Below are 19,848 nucleotides of genomic sequence, written 5' to 3'. Positions count from 1 at the left end.
TAACACAATTATCACAACTACTAACGATAATGATATCAATCAGATTTAAAATCTACTAACAAAAGTGTTTCCTCATAATCATTTTCATGAAGTAGAGTGAAAGCTTTTTTCTGTTTGATTTTATGGTGTATGTGTTCCTATCCATTTGAATTTGACACTTCCAACCTACAATCATAAGATAAGGTTGAGGACAAAATCAAAATCAAAATTTATGTCTCTTTCCATGGACTGGATTTTGCTTATTCGTAATTTCTTGTCACCTGGTAGCACAAGGGCATACCATTGCTTCCAAGTTGTCATGCAGCTCACTCACATTGATCAATGTACTATCACTGACCAATGTGCTCTGCCTTTTGTAGTCAAATGAGAACCATTTAACTCATCAACATTGCCACCTCAAGTGCAAGGTGCACAGAAACAAGAATGTGTCAACACGACAGGTTATAAACCTCTGGTTGTGTGCTAGTGATTACTAAAAGGTTTATGTTTAATTGAATCTTAAAACTCTTCAAGATCAATAAGACTCCCACTATCTTCTTGACATATAAGTTTCTTTCTTCAAGGAACATTCCTTGATGAACTAAAATGAATATTCAAAAAGTTTTTTAGATTCTTGTCAAGATAACACTTCATTTAATTGGTCTTTGTTTATCTTTGTTTTAACCAAAACATCACAAATACCAATTTTAAATGTGCTAGATTAAGAAAACTTTTCTACTCCACATATCATGAGGTGTTATAAACCTACTTACTTTGAAATAAGCTTCAAGATACAATTCGAAGTTACTAGAGTGTGACACTAAAACTTGATTGGAAACGAAGTATGATTCATCTCTTGATCAAACCATTTCAACAATATTAGATTCCTCTTCTTAGTCAAAAAATATTGCATTAAGATGTCCTTAGAGGATCATTTGTGACATGGTTTCACAATCATGAAGATGATCATAAAACATGCTACTAAAGTACTCTCATTTCCTTTCAGATTGGAGAAACCTTTATCTTTCTGACTAACAGATTCTTCTTATTTGTTCTATTTACACTTTGAAACTTTTCAAAGAATCAAAATTACACTTACTATTATAAGCATAACCATATTTGTTGAACCATCAGTAAATCATGACGAATAGACTTATCGTCTTTTTTTGGTGGATCTAAATAGTCCACATCAATCTGTACTAGATCTTTTAGTCCTTCATTTGATTCACGTAAACATGTGATGAATGAATTAGACTTAATCTTCCAAGGATCAAGATTCTCATACACCATGCAGTTTGAATTGTATGATTCTAATTTTCTATCCAATTGAAACTTGGTGGATGAGAATTCCTTTTCACTTGGTTGATTATGACATTTCCACAAACGAAATAACTAAGAATCAAATCCACTTTTAACATTTCTAATAATAGAAATATCAACACCAATTTTCATAAATGTCATTGCAAGGAAATGTAAAGTAAAAAATTTCACTTTATTGATAAAATACAGAAAAATTTGTCCTTACAATGTAAATATATGAAAATATATATCTAAATATTTCCTAAGAAATCTATTAATCTATCATAACTCCTACGTAGCAGCTCAAAAATCTGATCCTCGAACCATGCAATCGAAATCCATCTCTCACGATCAGCTTCAACTCACTCTTCTTAACCTTCCTTCTTTCTCTTAGATCCTACAAAACATTAAAATGTGATCGTCACATCATGTATTAAGAGTCTACGGATAGGGACTTAATAGAGTTAGATAGTGAATGTAACTAAAGTAGAGTCACACATCTTGACTTTACTATCTCTAAGATCTTTCAGATAGTCTGGGCAGCTTCGTATCCAATGTCCATTCAATTGGCAATAGAAAAATATGGACTCTTCAAGAATAGCACATGGGACTATCTCACAATTAGTCTTTTTCTTTACCATATGGTCAAATGGTTTGACCTTGTCTGATCCCTTTCCATTGGGAAGAGAAACCTTTTCTGGACTACCAATGTTGCCATTGTCCATGGAAATTTGGTAGACAGATCTCTCAATCATATTTTCTTGAATTTTTCTTTTAAGCATTTCTACTTTAGCACAAATCAACATATATTTTAGATCAATTAGGGTCATTGTCATACCCCGCTAAAGCGGAAATACAGGGCGTGCCAGTACAAAGGATGTCATAACAAAAGATAAAGACAACACCAACCATAGTATTAAAAAACATTACAAATTTACAAAGGTTTTGAATAACTTTTAAAATAAATTACAATGTGAATTGAAATACAACAAATCCGAATGCTCCTAAAAGTTATGTGTTCCTAAGTGCCACTTACTCGATGAGTCCTAAAAAAGCATGTAAAACGAGCGTCAACTATAAAAATGGTTGGTGAGTACTCACATGCTTATAACATAATATAGTTTGAAATCATGATAATCAGAATATTGATAACAGTTTCCATAAACAATGTTCATTTTTAAAATAAGTAAATAAGTTTGTATGAATAGAAGTTCGTTGCTAAAGCGAGTAATAAATTTTCCATAGATAGAAATATATTGCAAAAATGAGAAAATAAATTTGCATAAACAAAGTTCGTTGTCATCATGAGAGAAAGAGTATGTTGCCCAAATGAGATGCAACGTTCATATTCCCATGGGAAATAAAGTTCGTTACTAAAATGAGTAAACAAGTTTCATTGCTCTAATGAGCAACCAAGTTCGTTGCTACAAGGAGCAAACAAGTTTGTTGCTACAAATAGCAAACAAGTTCGTTGCCAACACAAGTAAATAAGATTCTAGTACTAAAAGTTCATTGTTATAATGAGAAACAAAGTTCATTGCTATAATGTGAAACAAAGTTCATTGCTATAATTAATAAACGATTTTGTATGTATATGAGCAAACAATGAGTTCACAACCAAGCCTATGATTGATGCCCTATCAAGATATATGCTTATCGTTTCATAGATTAATATGGTATCATGCACACAAGCAATCGGGCGAGTGAGGAGTTGTCAATTCCTGATAGCGCTATCCATAATGACCATTGGCTCAAAGAGTTAATGGTTGGAGGAAAGTATAAGGGAAGGGACTTAAGATGATAAGGCCTCATGTTTCGTGTTGCATGGATATAAAAAGCAATATATAGCAATCAAGATTGATATAAATCAATTTAAATACAACAAACAATGAACAATTTTTTGGATATGTTTTTCCACCCCAAAACATAAAAACCAAAAATAGGGGGAGTCGTGAATACTCACAATGCATTGAGATGATGCAAATGATGCCTTGATCTAAGTTCCACTTGTACCACTACTGAAACCTACAATAATGTTATACGCTAGTGAGTCTCTAAACGAAATCTAACACTAGTATACCTACTGCAATAATAGAATTATGCCAATATTGTGTCAAAATTATTTTTCAAAATTTTGTAATATTAATTAATCGTATTTCAATACATTTAAAGATGTTTTAAACTCCTAAAATCCGAAAATATAGTAGAGGTCTTCTAGAAAATTTCCTGAATTTTCAATGTAATTTGCTATTTTTTCCAAATTTCAAAGCCTTCATACCAACATAAATTCATGAAAAATATCATTCAAATGATAAAAATTCCCAAACGTTTTGTACTACTGCTATTAAATATACATAAACTGGGAAAAATATAAAAATGAGTTTCTAAACAGTTTAACTCTATTTTTTATTTTCGTGCATTAATTCTAACAAAAATGGAGAAAAATAGAAAACAGTTTCCAAAATTTCCCAAAATTTTTGTAACACTTTTATTATACATATAGAAGTAGTAAAAAATATAAAATATATTCTTCAATTAGTTTGGCTATTGTTCTTTGTTTTAACTCTTAAATAATCATTAATTTGTGAATAATTATTAAACAGTTAACTTAAATTACCAAAATTTTTGTAAACTTCATTTACAGTTCACATAACCTGGAAAGATACCAAATGCTATTTTTATATACTGGAGTCCGATTTGTGTATTTAAATGCATTTAATCTTAGAAAAATAGAAGAAAAACATAATAAAGAATAGAAAAATCATCCAAATTTTTATTTAGCATCCTAATATATCATAAGATTTTCTGGTAAACTTTAATAAATTTTGGATGAGTAGAAATATTTTTCCCGTTATTAGTCCATTATAAATACAAAAATCGTGGAAAAGAAGGTATTATGAAAAATTCCGAAAATATTTTTTTTGAGTATTCCACATGAGGTAGGATCTTTGAAAAATAATATATAACATTTTTACATTCCCTAAAGTGGTTTTATGATTTATTAGAACTAAACAAAAAGAAAATTCAAAACCATACTAAACAGTAACAAAATTCGATGAAACCTAATGAGATGTCATCATTTACTTTAGGGTTCATCCAAAAATTTATCTAAGATTTATAAACCTCAGAAAGTATTTTATATGAATTATTTCCAAATTTTCTTGCAATAATTATTATAATTTGAGAAAAATGAATTATTTTCTGAAAATTTGTACAACTTCTCATTTTGTTGGTGGAATTCTGGGAAAATCGAATTTGATCATAAAAGAAGTTTTAGATATTTATTTGGGAATAAATCCTTTATGAACCTATTTGAAAGCTTTTAACAACAAACTTTGATCATGTAGCATCTAAGATTGAAGATCATCACATGCATGTTGTTTTGAAGGTCATTCATGACTTTGAAATGGTGAAAAATCGTTTCGCAAAATAACTTAGGGTGCATGTGGTGATTTTCCCCCAAAAATTGTAGAAAAGTGCATTATGTTGATTTTGACTTAGGTTTTGGTCCTTGGATTTCACCATTTACAACATGCAGGTTGTTTTTAGATGAAACCCTACCACCATCATCATCATCAAAACCATGAGTGTGAGTAAGTGTTCATGATTTTATAATAGAATGGAGTAGAAGATGCAAAAAAATGTAAGAAAAATAGCAAAACTTACGGAAAAGTGAAGTAGAAATCGATTTTACCTTCAAGAACACCACAATATATTGAAGATTTCAAGTTTGAGGAGTGCTCTTGGGTTCATTTTTCTAGAAAAAATCCGTGACTTAGGGTGAGAGAAAATGTAGTGGTGTGTGTGAGGGAGAAATGAGATAGATGAGAAAAGAGTGTGGGAGAGAAGAACAAATGACGAAGTGCTTTGGGAAGAGGCTTTCTTGGAGATAGGGGGCCAATTTTTAGGGATGAGAGAGAATTTTATTTATTTTCCATAAATTTTATAAAATTTCTCCAATTTCTATATAAAATTCCCCCCAATTTTATAAAATATGCATTTTTTATAAGATTTGTTCGTAACTCTTGAGTTTTTAGTTTATAACATAAGATTGACTATTAATGTGACAACCCGATATTTCAACTCTATGTAACAACCTAAAAAGTCAAGTATTGTAACCACGTTTGTTATAATGAAATTAACGTCGAAAATAAAATATCCAAAAATCACTAATTAAATTACCTATTATGTTAGATGTCATTAAACTGCGATCGTACGTAAAAAGAACGCCCAAATCTGACTTCGTATAAGGAAGTTATGAATTTTCCAAGTTCGGCTTAGCAACGGACAACTAAAAACTCGAAATAGAGATCGAGCAACTTTTGACCGGAATGACCTAAATGAGAATCGAAGGTCTCGACAATGGTTTTTCAACGGTAAAAAGTCTGGCAAAAACAGACGTCAAATAATGAAATTATGAATTTCTAATGAAATTTTCTTACCGCAACCTTTTAAAAATAAATAATAAAAATAAATTCAAAATTTGCCGATGGAATCTAAATGAAAGTTGTAGAGTATAGTCTCACCTACGCATGGATATAAAGAACACCGAAAACGGAGTTCGTATGAAGAAGATATGAATTTTTGAAGTTTATTAAATATTAAAAATATAATTTTTAATTTAATTTCGGTATTATCCGAAGGGTGAATCACGGACCGAGTACGCCCAGCGTACTCGAGGCCTAGGCCTCGGATCGTCCACGTCGCCCCTATGCGAGGCTATGTCCCGTCCCATACGGGGTCCGAAGCAGTCGAGGATGCGGTCACGCATGACGCACGAGTACGTCCAGCGTACTCGCGTATGCCCCGCGTACCGAGGCGGTTCTCACCCCCTATAAAAGGGATGCGAGGGTTCCGAAGAGAAGGGCCAAGTCCTCTCATCTTTCTTGTGTTTTTACCTCGTTTTCCATGCACGTGCTATCCCGAAGTCCTGGTTACCTTGCTCAAGTCCCGAAGGTGGTTTGTACTCCCGAGATTCCCGAGATTCCCGAGAATCCCGAGAAAATCCGCTTTCTCAAGTCAAAATTCTGTCCGATTTTCATCTCGCATTCTTCGATCTTTCAAGTGAGTTCATACCCCTACAATCCACAATTTTAAATGTTTTATAAATACTTTTATATGATTTTAAGGGGGGAGAATACAAGTAAAACACTTGATTATTATCGTGTGTTATATAATAAAGTTTCATTATAAGCTTTTTATCAATGGAATCATATGTGATTTATAACTATTATAGGGAAACTTTCGTATGCAAATTATACCACGATAACATCTTATCTTTTGAAATAAGAAATGATTTATGTATTTATGTAAATCAAACACTCTGTTTATACTACAGGTATATATGTCCAGTTTTGGCACTACAAAAATTATACTTTTCATAACAAGTGAGCATTTTCACTAGGGATTATTATACAAACGAAACGCACTTTTAGGAAACTATAATAGGTATAGTTTTATGAGAACACCTACGAACTTTTACATACTGGAAATATTATTTCAAGAAGTTACTTTCATATACAAGAACAAACGAACATTTTCACATGTAAATTTGTTTTATACTAAGTTTTGTGAGACATTAAACTTCACTTACGCTCGAGTACACATTTCAAGTCTTGTATTATATACCAAAATCCCTTGGAGGGGGAGCATGGTGTTTATGTATAGATCTATACGGGATTGACAACCCCGCACCCTGACTGTTAGCTACAGTACACCATTTGGAGTGACAAACATCAGAACATTCCAACACCTGAAGAACGTTGAGTATAGGCATTTCTAGTCAATAGCATGGTTATAAAACTCACATAGAGTATTAAAACCACATTGATTTACGGGGTTTTTCAGACGTATTGGAGGTTTTATACGTACATAAATTAACTACTTTAGGCATGAAAAACCTAATTGTGATACAAGTTTGGAACTTCTAAACCACTACTCACAGATGGGAAAACATCAACTTTCTAACAAACATTGGTTTTGATCTAAGGCTACATTTATACCAGTAGGAAATATAGGATTTTCTAGAAACTAACAAACAAAAGTAAACCATTTCATTTTAGTTCATACAAATAATATCATTTAAATACTTATGAAACTCACCAGCTTAAATGTTGATCTACTCTTTCAAAACTACTTGTATGTCCCAGGGACTCAGTAATTGCAGGTACCAAACAGCCTTTTGAAGAAGGAACGCTGCGGCGTCAGTTTAAATTCATATTTTTGGCATCATATTGTAATTGGTTTTGAACATGTACTCTTTTAAACAATGTAAACTTTCAATTATATATATATGATGGTTGTATTGCTTTCTTTACTATGTATTCATTTGTTACGTTACCACATGAAGTTATCCGCCCCCGAACGTTTCCGCCGTTCTGGTTTGGGGGTGTGACAATTAATGGGTTAAATTTTTATTTCTATTGATTATATTTTTCCTCATTTTAATTATTTTAGAATAATATTGTCAAGTCCATAATTATTTTTATAGAGTTTTTAAGCTTAAATTTTGTAGATTTAGATTTTTAAGGAATTTAAGGTTTTTGATAGGTTGTAAATCTTTGGGTATCAAAATCACATGAATTTTGAGACTTCAAATTATTTTAGAGTTTCATAACTCTTATTAAAATTAGAACTAATGTTTATAATTTATTTTTACCGGTTTATTAGCATTCTATGTAGTGATTCTGATATTCAAGAAAAATTGAGTAATCAAGTATACTAATCCTAGTTTCAACTTTGACTTAAGTTTCAATGAACAGAATTTCGATTTTGTTCACTTCTCGTTTGAACCATTCACAATTGCATCATATTCAATAAAAAAGTTAAACTTCGGTCCGATACCACTGATGGGTTTTGAGCAAAACATACATTCCTATGTGTGCATGCAACCCTAAATTGATTGGATCTAAGTTTTCTCTAATTGAACATGCAAACTTGAACACAAAGAGGAAACCCTAATATGCTCGTATGATTTTCAAAATCCATACAAAATTAGGGTTTAGTTACATACATTTAAGATTATAATTGTAAACAATCTTGAAAGAGCTTCAGTAGCAAGCGCCACACGTGTCACGCCTCTAATGGCTCACAGACAAACTCAAGCAACCAAGGATTACTAGAGAAAGAGAGAGAGAGAGAGAGAGAGAGAGAGAGAGAGAGAAAGAGAGAGAGAATAGAAGAAGAATTTTGGCTCTAAGCCCTTTTTTAAGTGCATAGCCGAAATTCCTTGTGGTGTAGGGTTTATATAGGTTTTAGGAAGGTATTGGATTAGGCATGTGTATCCAAGATAACTCTAATCTCTTAACTTCCTCACTAAGGCATCCAAGGCACCCTTAGAGCCCAAGGAAACCCTATGAGCTTCTAGATTTCGTTCCCCTTACCATAGGGAGTTTCTAGAATGCTCAATGCTCAACTATTGAATATTGTCACCTTTAGTCCTTGCAGTTTCAATTAATTCCTTTAATCCTAAAACTAATTCCAAATTAATTTTTGATCAAACATTAATTAAACAATATGATTTCTAATTAATATATTATTTACATAATACATTAATAAATCATGTATTTTGATTTCTAATTAATTTATTAACTGAGTAATAAATTAATAAATCATTCTTCTCTCTTTAACGGTTATCCTATTCAGTTGCCAGGTTTGAAGGCAACCCAAAAGGACGTTGCTACTATCAATTCAAGTACATATCAATTATAGTTATGAGCTTGGACACCAAATCCAGCACTATTTAGCAATTAATTAATAGTTGTGGATTTAGGCTCTTGGACCATCCTAGAAGGGATGGACGAAACCTTTACAGAGGCCCTAGAATTTTCGTCCAAGGACTTAAGGATGAGGAGTTCATGGGCTACTTAGGCCTTAAGCTGGAAATTAGCGTTTCCTCCAGCAAACCCTAGCTTTGGGACTAAGCAACCTCATCTATAAAAGGAGCCTTGCCCCTCTTAGTTTTAGCCATCCTTTGAAACCCTAACAAGATCTGAAACTTTGAAGAATCTTCCTCCTCTCTCCTCTCATTCTCTTGCTTGGTGTGTTTATGAGCCATTAGAGGCTGTGACACTTGCTCTCAAAATTTCAAGATCTTCAAGGATTTCATTGTTATTACAATATAACAATAAATGTATGTATCCTAACCCTAGTTTACTGTTAATTTCAGAAATTTTACATGGATCCTAGGTTTTCCATTTTTTATGTTCAATGCTTGTATGTCTAATAGAGAAAAATATAGATCCAACATTTAGGGTTGCATGCACACATAGGATTGTTTGTTGTGCTCAAGACCCACCGGTGGTATCAGAGCTATTGGTTTTTGTTTTCAATTAGATTTGATGCAATTGATTAAACTTGAAAAAATTAGGGTTTATGGCAATTAAACCCTAGACCTTGTAATTTTCACAATTAGGGTTTCATAACCCTGTTTTTCAAAAATTGCTAAGGGTTTTTGAACCCTTTCCTTTGGTCTCAAAATTTTTGAGATCTAGGGGTTTATAACCCTAGTGTTCTAAAAAAAAAATAAGGTAAGGATTGAAAACCTTGCCTTCCACCCCAAGTCATGATTTCGAAAATTAGGGTTTTGGGTAGGGTTGTTAGATTTGGTAATTATCTTCCTAATTGTTTAACTACATAATTATAGAATCTTATAAATTCCTCCCATATTTTTGAAGTTAGGGGATAAGGGATTAGATTAAATTAATTTGTTTAATTTAATGGGTAATCATTTATTGATTTAATAAATTAATTTAAGGTTTCATTAATGGATAGTTATTAAATCTAAGTTTTTAAAATTTAAATTAAAATTGTTTTACCAATGGCAAAAAGAAGGGGATTCATTAGAACAAAATATTCAGAGGACTCTTCTAACCAAACAAAAAATATGTAATTGTCAGCAAAGTTGTTTACTTTTTTTTTAATCCAAGAAGTTTTTCTTTTTGAAATTTTAATAAATTTAAAAACCCTAGTATTTTGAAATGTTTAAAATACACCCTTATGCTATATGTAATATTAAAAGTTTAAATATTTACGATACGTATAGGACAAGTCATTCGAACTGCTAGTACGTCTCATTCACAAAGATGATCTATAAGGGGGTATAAGAAAACAACCTATAAAATGGTGGTTGAATGGGTGTTCATTCTCTCCCACCGCCTCCTTGATTTGTAGAGGGTCGTTCACCGAACGGGTTTGATAGGACACTTAATACTCATTAGTAAGTATAATAAAATAAAGAAAGTAACTAAATGTTTTTTAAAATTTCCAATCTTAGTTACTTTAGGAAAATGTGAATTTGATGCTAATCCACGAAATGGCACATTACACTTTATAAAAGTAGTTAGTGGAGCATGTGTGGTTAACTGGCACACTAATATGGACTAATAAAGGGTGGAAATGGGTGTTTTGTAAATTTCCATTGGTTAATAGAGCATGTGTGGTTAACCGGTACATTAGTTAGGTGATAAATGGCATCGAGACTACCAAGCTAATTTGCATCGTTATTAACACCTACTTTGTGATCCTTGGTATCCTAGTCACAAATGTAAAGGGCATAATCGAGATTAAAAATATCATTGAATAGTTCAATGAATCTCAAAAGATCTGAGAATTTCATTTAAAACCTAATTCATTTGAATTTCGTTTTACGTGGTGAAATCGGTAAATCATCATTTACTGTAACACCCGTGTTTTTATGCTAGACATTAAATGATGATGTAATAATCTAGGTCAATATTTGTAATCTGTTTTGAAATAATAAAGATGTATTATTTGATTAGTATGTGTTTATTGCTTAATAATTATGATTTAATAAGTTAAGAACAAAAATAAGCATCGAAAATAAACGTTAGATAAACCCGATATCTATGAAGAAACTTGTAGTGGTTGAAAGAAGGATTCCGGAGATATAAAGAATACCGAAATCCAAGTTATAAGAAGAAGTTATGACTAGTCGAAGTTTCGCGACAGCACTGGCACGATGATGTACGATGTAAAAAGTGAATTTACGATAAAGTGATTTTTAGCATTAGCAATCTAAATAAAAGTCATAGTATTCGTTAAACCGAGAGTGTGCATAAAAATGTCCAAATCTAACTTCGTATGAGGAAGTTATGAGTTTTTTTAAGATTTGGCATAGCAGTATGCAGCCCGAAAGTCGAATTTTGGATCGAGTGATTTTTAACAAAAGCGACCTAAACGAGAATTGAAGATCTTGTTGATACTAGTTCAACGGTAAAAAAAACAGATGAAAACGAACGTCAGATGATTAAGTTATGAATTTTTAATGGACTTTTCCTGTCCCAACCTGTTAAAAATATAACTTCAAAAATAAATTCAAAATTAGCCAACGGAGTCTAAACGAAAGTTGTAGAGCATAATTTCACCTACGCGTGGATATAAAGAACGTCAAAAACAGAGTCCGTATGTCAAATTTACGAATTTTTGAAGTTTTGGGCAAAAACTTCGAGGCTGGTCTGAGGGAGTACGCACAGTGTACTCGTGTAAGGGTTCCAAAGTCTGTCACCCTCCCTAATCCTTCGCGTGTGAGCCACGTATCGTAGCCTTGATGCGTCCGATCCAATCCACTTCGTACGCCAAGCATACGAAGTGACGCCCAGCGAAGACTTATGCGAGGCAGTACGCCCCACGTACCTGAGCTGTACACCCCGCGTACTAAGGTGCTTTGATCCCCTATAAATAGGAACCGAAGCCAGTCGAATTTAAGGTTACATTTTTACTCCTTTCACCTTTCGACTTTCTTTTTACCTCCTCTAAATACCCCTAACCCTAATATATCATCCTATCATCAAAAGCAAGTCCCAGAGAGCCCGAAGATCACGAGAAAAATAATTTTCAAGCCGGAACTTTGTTCGTGTGAAGCCAAGTTTTTGAGAAATCACTTCGGTTTCATCTGAAAAGATTATTTTAACAAATGAGGTTCTGCCCAATTATCGTCTTAACATGTAAGTGTGTAGTTACTTTCATATTACACATAGATATGAAGTATTTTCTACAAAATACGTGCTATGTGTATATTTATTACTTATTTATTTGAGATGGGTATTGAATGAATGTTGTATATAGGTTTTAAAATAATTTAAACCGTATATGTATTTTTATCTACAAATATGTTGGGTATAACATGGCTAGATGAAATGGTTGGTGTGTGTTAAAATGATGAGAGGCCTTGATGTTGTTGTTATATTCATCTAGCAGAATATAGATGCAGACCACTAACCTTTCTAGATAGTCCAGTGGAACGCTATCAGGCGCGCAACGTATAGGTGTTGATGAACTATATGTTCGCTGGTGTACTCCATCCCCTCATGGTTACCTTAAGGATATGTATGGCTGAGGAATCCCCTTAGCAGTAGTGTCCATCCCGGTGATGATCCTTAGGCTAGATCCCATATGATAGGTGTTTAGGGGCGTAAAGTGTGGATAACGGGAATAGGTAATCAGGGTTATTGTTGTTTGATGAAATTAATAATTTTTTTGTTGGTCGATGAAATTAATAAATTTATTATTATTTGTGGGTTGAAAACCCTTTATACTCACCAGGCTCCCAAGCCTGACCCACTTAGCTTTTTATATTACAGGTAGTGGACTCAGAGAATAGTTGGATGATGAAGAGATATTTTTGGATTATAGGCCATTAGATGTAAATACATGATTTAAGGTCTATAATGTACTGTTTATACTTTTGGTCTGTATCGGAACATGACATCCCGATGTTTTGTTATAAAATGAAAATATATTTCTTATAAGAAATGATTTGATAAATTTTTTATTATATTTTGTTTTGGGAACAAATTCCGCAACATCTTTTGGAAGATTACTCTGATTTTATTTTAAAAGCATAACTAAATCGGTCTTTTCTGGCCGCGGAATTTGGGGATGTCACATTTACCTACCTTTAAATAATTTTCAATTGGATTATGGCATCCCTCTTCTAAATTGTGAATTATTTAGTTAGATCCTAGCCTTAATATTTCATTTGGGTGTTATATTAACGATTTTCTCATCTAATCAAAACTTGTCATTTTAACTTTTTAGATGTCAACTTCAGACAATGCTTCTAGTTCATCCAACAACAAAAACAACTCCTCCAACCACTTCTCGTTCTTGAGCATCTGTTCAAAAGTCACTTTTGATGGCTCCAAGTATAATGATTGGATGTGTAACATCAAGATAGTTTTGCGAATCGAGCACAAGGAATATGTACTCGAGAAAGAGCTGAACGAGATTGATGAAACAACTGTTACTCCCAAAGAAATAGTTGAGTATAGGAGAAATTGCAATGATACTACCAAAGTGACATGCACCATGGTGGTTACTATGACTCCTGGGATGCATAGGTTTTATGAGGACTATTGGTCATATGAGATGAACAAGGACTTGATGGAGATGTACCATCAACAAGCTCGTCAAGAGAGATACGAGAGAGTCAAGTCCCTCATAACCAGCATGAGGAAGACAAAGAGTCTGTCACGACCCACTTGCAACGCATGCAACGTTATGTGGATCGTTTGCTGAAACTCAATGTGAACTTCGATGAGGAATTAGTTATTGACATAGTCTTGCACTCATTGCCTAGTTGTTATGATCAGTTCATTATGACTTATCATTTGAAAAAGGAGGAAACCACATTGAGTCAACTTCAAACCTTGTTGAGAACTATTGAGAGTGGAATGAAGGGAAAGAGTATTGCCTCCACTCCTACTGTTGTTGCTCCCCTCTAGGCCATTAGGAAATGGAAGGGGAAGAAGTAAAAAGAACTTCTGAAATAGAATTAGAAGGGAAATTCCCAAGATGGGTCCTCAAGTAAGGGACCAAAAGGAAAACCCAGTTCCAACGCTCCTCTTGCCTCTGAACCTAAAGAAGCTACATGTTTTTACTGCCATGACAAAGGGCATTGGAAACGAAGCTGCCCCAAGTACTTGAAAGACATAAAAGATGGCAAGGTTAAGCCAACATCAGCAGGTATTTACACTATTTTATCTAAAAACTCATCACATTCTAATTATTGGGTACTTGATACAGGATGTGGTTTTCACATTTTTTCTAACTTGTATGGACTAAAAAGAAGTGAGGATATGGAGCATGGGAAGATGAACCTGATTATGGGCAATAGGAGATCGTCACATATTACCAAGATTGGCATTTATTTTTTAGTGCTTAGTAGTGGGTTGTGTTTAGATTTAAACAATTGTTGTTATTCATCAGAAATAATGATGAATATTATTTCTTTCCATGGTTTATATCGACAAGGTTTTAGTTATTCTTTTGATAATGAGAATGGTTTTATTTATGCTTATAAAAATCGGTGTATTTTATTTTGAAGAATTACCGTATGATGGCTTGTATGAAACTGTGAAGGTTGTAGGCAATTTAGGTAATAGTTTGTTGCAAATTGATTCATCTAATAGTTTAGACAAAGCATGCTTGTGTCATTGTCGTCTTGAGCATGTCAACAAGAAACTTATTTCCCAACTCCAAAAGGATGGAGTGTTGGAATCATTTGACTTAAGGTCAGATGATAGATGCGAATCTTGTTTGCTTGGAAAGATAAGTAAATCACCTTTCATTGGTTCTTGTTAAAGAGGTCAAGGATTGTTGGGTCTCATACACACGGATGTGTGTGGGCCCTTCAAATCCACAACAAGGGATTCAAAATTGATTTTATGTGACTTTCCCAAATGATTATAACATGTATGGATATATCTACTTAATCAAGCATAAGTTAGAAACCTTTGAAAAGTTCAAAGTGTTCAAACAAAAAGTCAAGAATCAATTGGTCAGGAAGATCAAGTTGCCTAGATCTAATAGACGCGGTGAGTATCTTGATATCGAGTTCCACGACTATCTCAAGGAATATGGAATTATTTCACAATTAACACCTCCTAGGACACCACAACTTAATGGTGTGGCTGAGAGGCATAATCAAACCTTGGTGGATATGGTTCGTTCCATGATGAGTTGAGCTTTACTTCCAATCGCATTTACGGCCTATTCCTTAGAGATTCCCACCCATATTCTTAATCTTGTCCCAACAAAGTGAATGGTTTTGAGCATTCTAAAACTCCTAAGGTGTACATGCAACCCTAGAAACCTTGGATCTATGTTTTACTAAGATACATGCAAATTTGATTTTCTAAGGTTCTTAACCTAACTAGCATGGCATGGGGAACTTTGAAACATAAAAGCTAGTAGGAGAACATACCTTTCTTGTTGCTTGGATTCCTTGAGAACCTTGTGAGCCTAGCACCTCAAGTTTGATGCTTTAAATGTTTCACAAAACACCACAACCCTTGGAATAACTTTGAGAGAAGTTCACTAACACTCAAAATCCGCTAGCCCTCTTTTTCTTTACTTAGTGGCCGATTTTGCTAGCCATGGAGCTTCTTATATAGTGTGCCACGTGTAGGGTTACTCCATGTAAACCCTAATGTGCATGGCATTTCATTTTCCATGATCCATGGTTCATAACTTCCATAGACTTGATGGGTTTTGAGCATTCTAACACTTCCTAAGTGTACATGCAACCCTAATAACCTTGGATCTATGTTTGTCTAATTTGTCATGCAAAGTTGATTTCCAAGGTTATATTCCTATCTAGCATATATGGGGAACAATTTAAACATAAAGTATAGATAGAATAACTTACCTTGTTGTTGCTTGTGTTCCTTGAAACCTTGTGAGCCTAGCACCTCAAGTGCTGATGCCTCAAATGCTTCACACAACACCAAATGCTCTTGGAAGAACTTATGAGAGTATACTCACTTCTTCAAATCGGCCAAGCCCTCTATTTCTTTGTTGCAACCGATTTTGGGAGGAGATCATATTCCTTATATAGTGTTGACACATCTAGGGTTAAACCCTAATGTGTCATGACTCTTCATTTCCATGACCCATGGGTTTGTAACTCCCATGGAGCATCCATGGAGCATCCTATGGGTGGAACCCAACTTGATGATCCATGGAGCCTTTTAGCCCACTATACAAGATATGGATGATTTACTTAATCAACCCATATATTTAATTAGTTATCTTTTGATCACTTAATTAATTCTAAATTAATTCTTGATCAAACTAATCAAATAATATTATTAATATATTAGAACTTATAATATATTAATAATCTCCAAGCGTTATTTCTCTCATTTAGTTTATCCAATTGCATGGTGCCATGCAACCCAAATGGACCATGCCGGGTCAGGTCAAGTACATACCAGAAATAGTTATGGACTTAGACACCTTATCCAACAGTCTCCCACTTGGATAAGTCTAGTAACTATTACTGCAAGTATGACTTCAGGAACCGATCGGCAATCGTAGCTCTTTACAAGGTTTCTCGAAACTTGAGAAGATGATGGTACGCCATTTAAGATAAGTGATCATATAATCCTCTGTTCTAGATATCAGTCGGACAAATACATGGAACAATGTCTTACTTATTGTCCAACATTTGTTTCCCGATTTCCGATTTGTTTGACAAAGAACTTTATTGAACACATCAATCTAGTTCTGACCGGGCCCGGTACATAGGTCAAAACAAAATCATCGAGGGGCCCAGATATCAGCTTCTAATCCAAGAAGGAACAGATAAACTTCGACTCATATGTTTGTTCTACTACTTATTGAATTACACATAAGAGCACGATTTTATAACATCGAGTTACCAATGCGTTTTTCGTACAATCAATGCATAACCAACTCGTAAGTAACAAATCATATCTCTAGGTTTAAAGACTTATATGATATTACCGTCTCACGATCACTCGAGATAGAATTCCATGAAGTGATTCCAGTGAGCGTGGGTTGAGTCCAATGCTCAGAACTTATGAGCACTCATGATTGTTGTAGCCTTGTCCCAGACCTCTACAATCAAACATGACAGTCTTGATTCATACCTACTTCCGACATATGACCGACTGTGGAGGTTTGAATAATATGTTATACCAAACAAAATTATTCTGGAAGTCAAAACATGCAAAAGAAATATAGTAAACGATCGACAAGAGATAGCAACACTTTACTCATAAATAAAACACTTTTATTCATCATCAAATGTCAATTACACTTTACAAATTTCAAGATTATCTAACTACTAAATCTAATATCATCCTTCAGCCCTATGCTCCGAGCATGCTGGAGATGCTTAACCCGAGTCAGTCCCTTCGTGAGGGGATCTGCCGGATTCTCATCTGATGATACCCTCTTTGCCACGAGGAGTCCTTCTTCGATCCGATGTCTGATGAAATGGTATTTTCTGTCGATGTGTCTGGATCTCCCGTGATCCCTTGGTTCCTTGGCTAAGGCAACAGCACTTTCACTATCACAGAAAATTTCCATCGGCTCTTTAATAGTTGGTACAACTCCAAGGTCTCCAATGAAGTTCCTCAGCCATAACGCCTCCTTTGCCGCTTCGCTAGCTGCAATATACTCTGATTCACAAGTAGAATCTGCCACTGTCTCTTGCTTGGAACTCTTCCAAGAAATTGCTCCTCCATTTAGGGTAAAGACCCAGCCCGACTGAGAGCGGAAGTTATCCCTATCAGTCTGGAAGCTATCATCACTATACCCTACAACTCTCAAGTCATCACTCCCACCGAGGGTAAGGACCCAGTCCTTAGTCCTTCGTAGGTACTTGAGAATATTCTTTACCGCAATCCAGTGTGCCTTGCCAGGGTTCCCCTGAAACCTGCTAACCATGCTCAAGGCAAAGGCTACATCAGGTCGAGTACATGTCATAGCATACATGATCGAACCTACAGCCGAAGCATAAGGTATTCGACTCATTTCTGCTATCTCAGCCTCAGTGCTAGGGCTTTGTGTCTTACTCAGCTTGGCGCTACTCTGGATGGGCAACTCTCCTTTCTTGGAGTTTTGCATTCTGAATCTCTTCAGAATCTTCTCCAAGTAGGTACTTTGACTAAGTCCAATTAGTCTTTGACTCCGATCTCTCAAGATTCTTATCCCCAAAATATAGGCAGCTTCACCAAGGTCCTTCATAGCGAAACACTTTCCAAGCCAGGACTTTACTTCCTGCAAGGTTGGAATGTCGTTTCCTATGAGTAGTATGTCATCCACATACAATACCAAAAAGCTAACTATACTCCCACTAGCCTTGACATATACACAAGATTCATCTTCACTCCTAGAAAAGCCAAATTCCTTGACCTTTTCATCAAAGCAAAGATTCCATCTGCGAGGTGCTTGCTTTAATCCATAAATGGATTTCTCAAGCTTACACACTCTATTAGGGTACTCGTTACTGACAAAACCCTCTGGCTGACTCATGTAAACATCTTCAGCCAACTTTCCATTAAGGAAAGCGGTTTTGACATCCATTTGCCAAATTTCATAGTCATGAAATGCGGCTATGGCTAACAGAACCCGAATAGACTTAATCTTGGCTACCGGAGAAAAAGTCTCATCATAGTCCACTCCAGGAATTTGAGAGAAGCCCTTTGCAACCAGTCTAGCCTTATAAGTGTGTACTTTACCATCCATGTCGGTCTTCTTCTTAAAGACCCATTTGCACCCTACAGTCTTTCGACCTGGTACATTCTCAACCAAGTTCCAAACTTGATTGTCATACATGGATTGTATCTCGCTATCCATAGCCTCTTTCCATTTGGCAGACTCGGGGCCCGCCATGGCTTCCTCGTAGCTGTTAGGGTCATCTTGACTTACTAGTGTCTCATCACTAATAAGTGTCTCACCTTCTACAGTAATATGGAATCCATAGTAATGCTCAGGTGCACTCCTAACTCTCGTGGAACGCCTCAGAGGTACAGATTCGTCAATTGGCTCAATAGGAGTTTCCTCCTCAAGTTGAGGGCTAGAGTTTGAAGTTCCTTCACCACTTGACTCTTGAATTTCTTCAAGATCAACTTGCCTCCCACTATCTCCTTGGCTTATAAACTCTCTTTCTCGAAAGACTCCTCTCCTTGCTACAAAGACCACATTGTCACTAGGTCTGTAGAAGAGGTAACCAAAGGATTGTTGTGGGTAGCCGATGAAAATACACCTCTCGCTTCGGGGTTCGAGCTTATCATGAGTCTCGCGTCTCACGAAAGCCTCGCAGCCCCAAATCTTGATGTGGTCTAGTTTAGGTACTTTACCAGTCCACATCTCGTGAGGAGTTTTGGCAACTTTCTTTGTAGGGACTAGATTAAGGATATGGGCGGCAGTCTCTAAGGCATACCCCCAGAATGATATTGGTAGCGAAGCTCGACTCATGATGGAACGAACCATGTCCAACAAGGTTCGATTACGCCTCTCAGCCACACCATTCAACTGCGGTGTCCTGGGAGGTGTCAATTGTGAGACAATCCCACATTCCTTTAGATAGTCGAGGAACTCTGAACTAAGATACTCACCACCTCGATCGGATCGAAGCATCTTAATGTTCCTGCCCAATTGATTCTCGACTTCCTGTTTAAATTCCTTAAACTTCTCGAAAGTCTCTGACTTATGCTTGATTAAGTAGACATATCCATATCTACTGTAATCATCAGTAAAAGTCAAATAATAACGATTAGCATCTCTTGTGGCATGTTT

This window comes from Lactuca saligna, chromosome 3 (genome assembly GCF_052625555.1).
Source record: "Lactuca saligna cultivar CGN05327 chromosome 3, ASM5262555v1, whole genome shotgun sequence".
Lineage (NCBI taxonomy): Eukaryota > Viridiplantae > Streptophyta > Magnoliopsida > Asterales > Asteraceae > Lactuca > Lactuca saligna.
Note: the sequence above shows the minus strand (reverse complement) of the source record.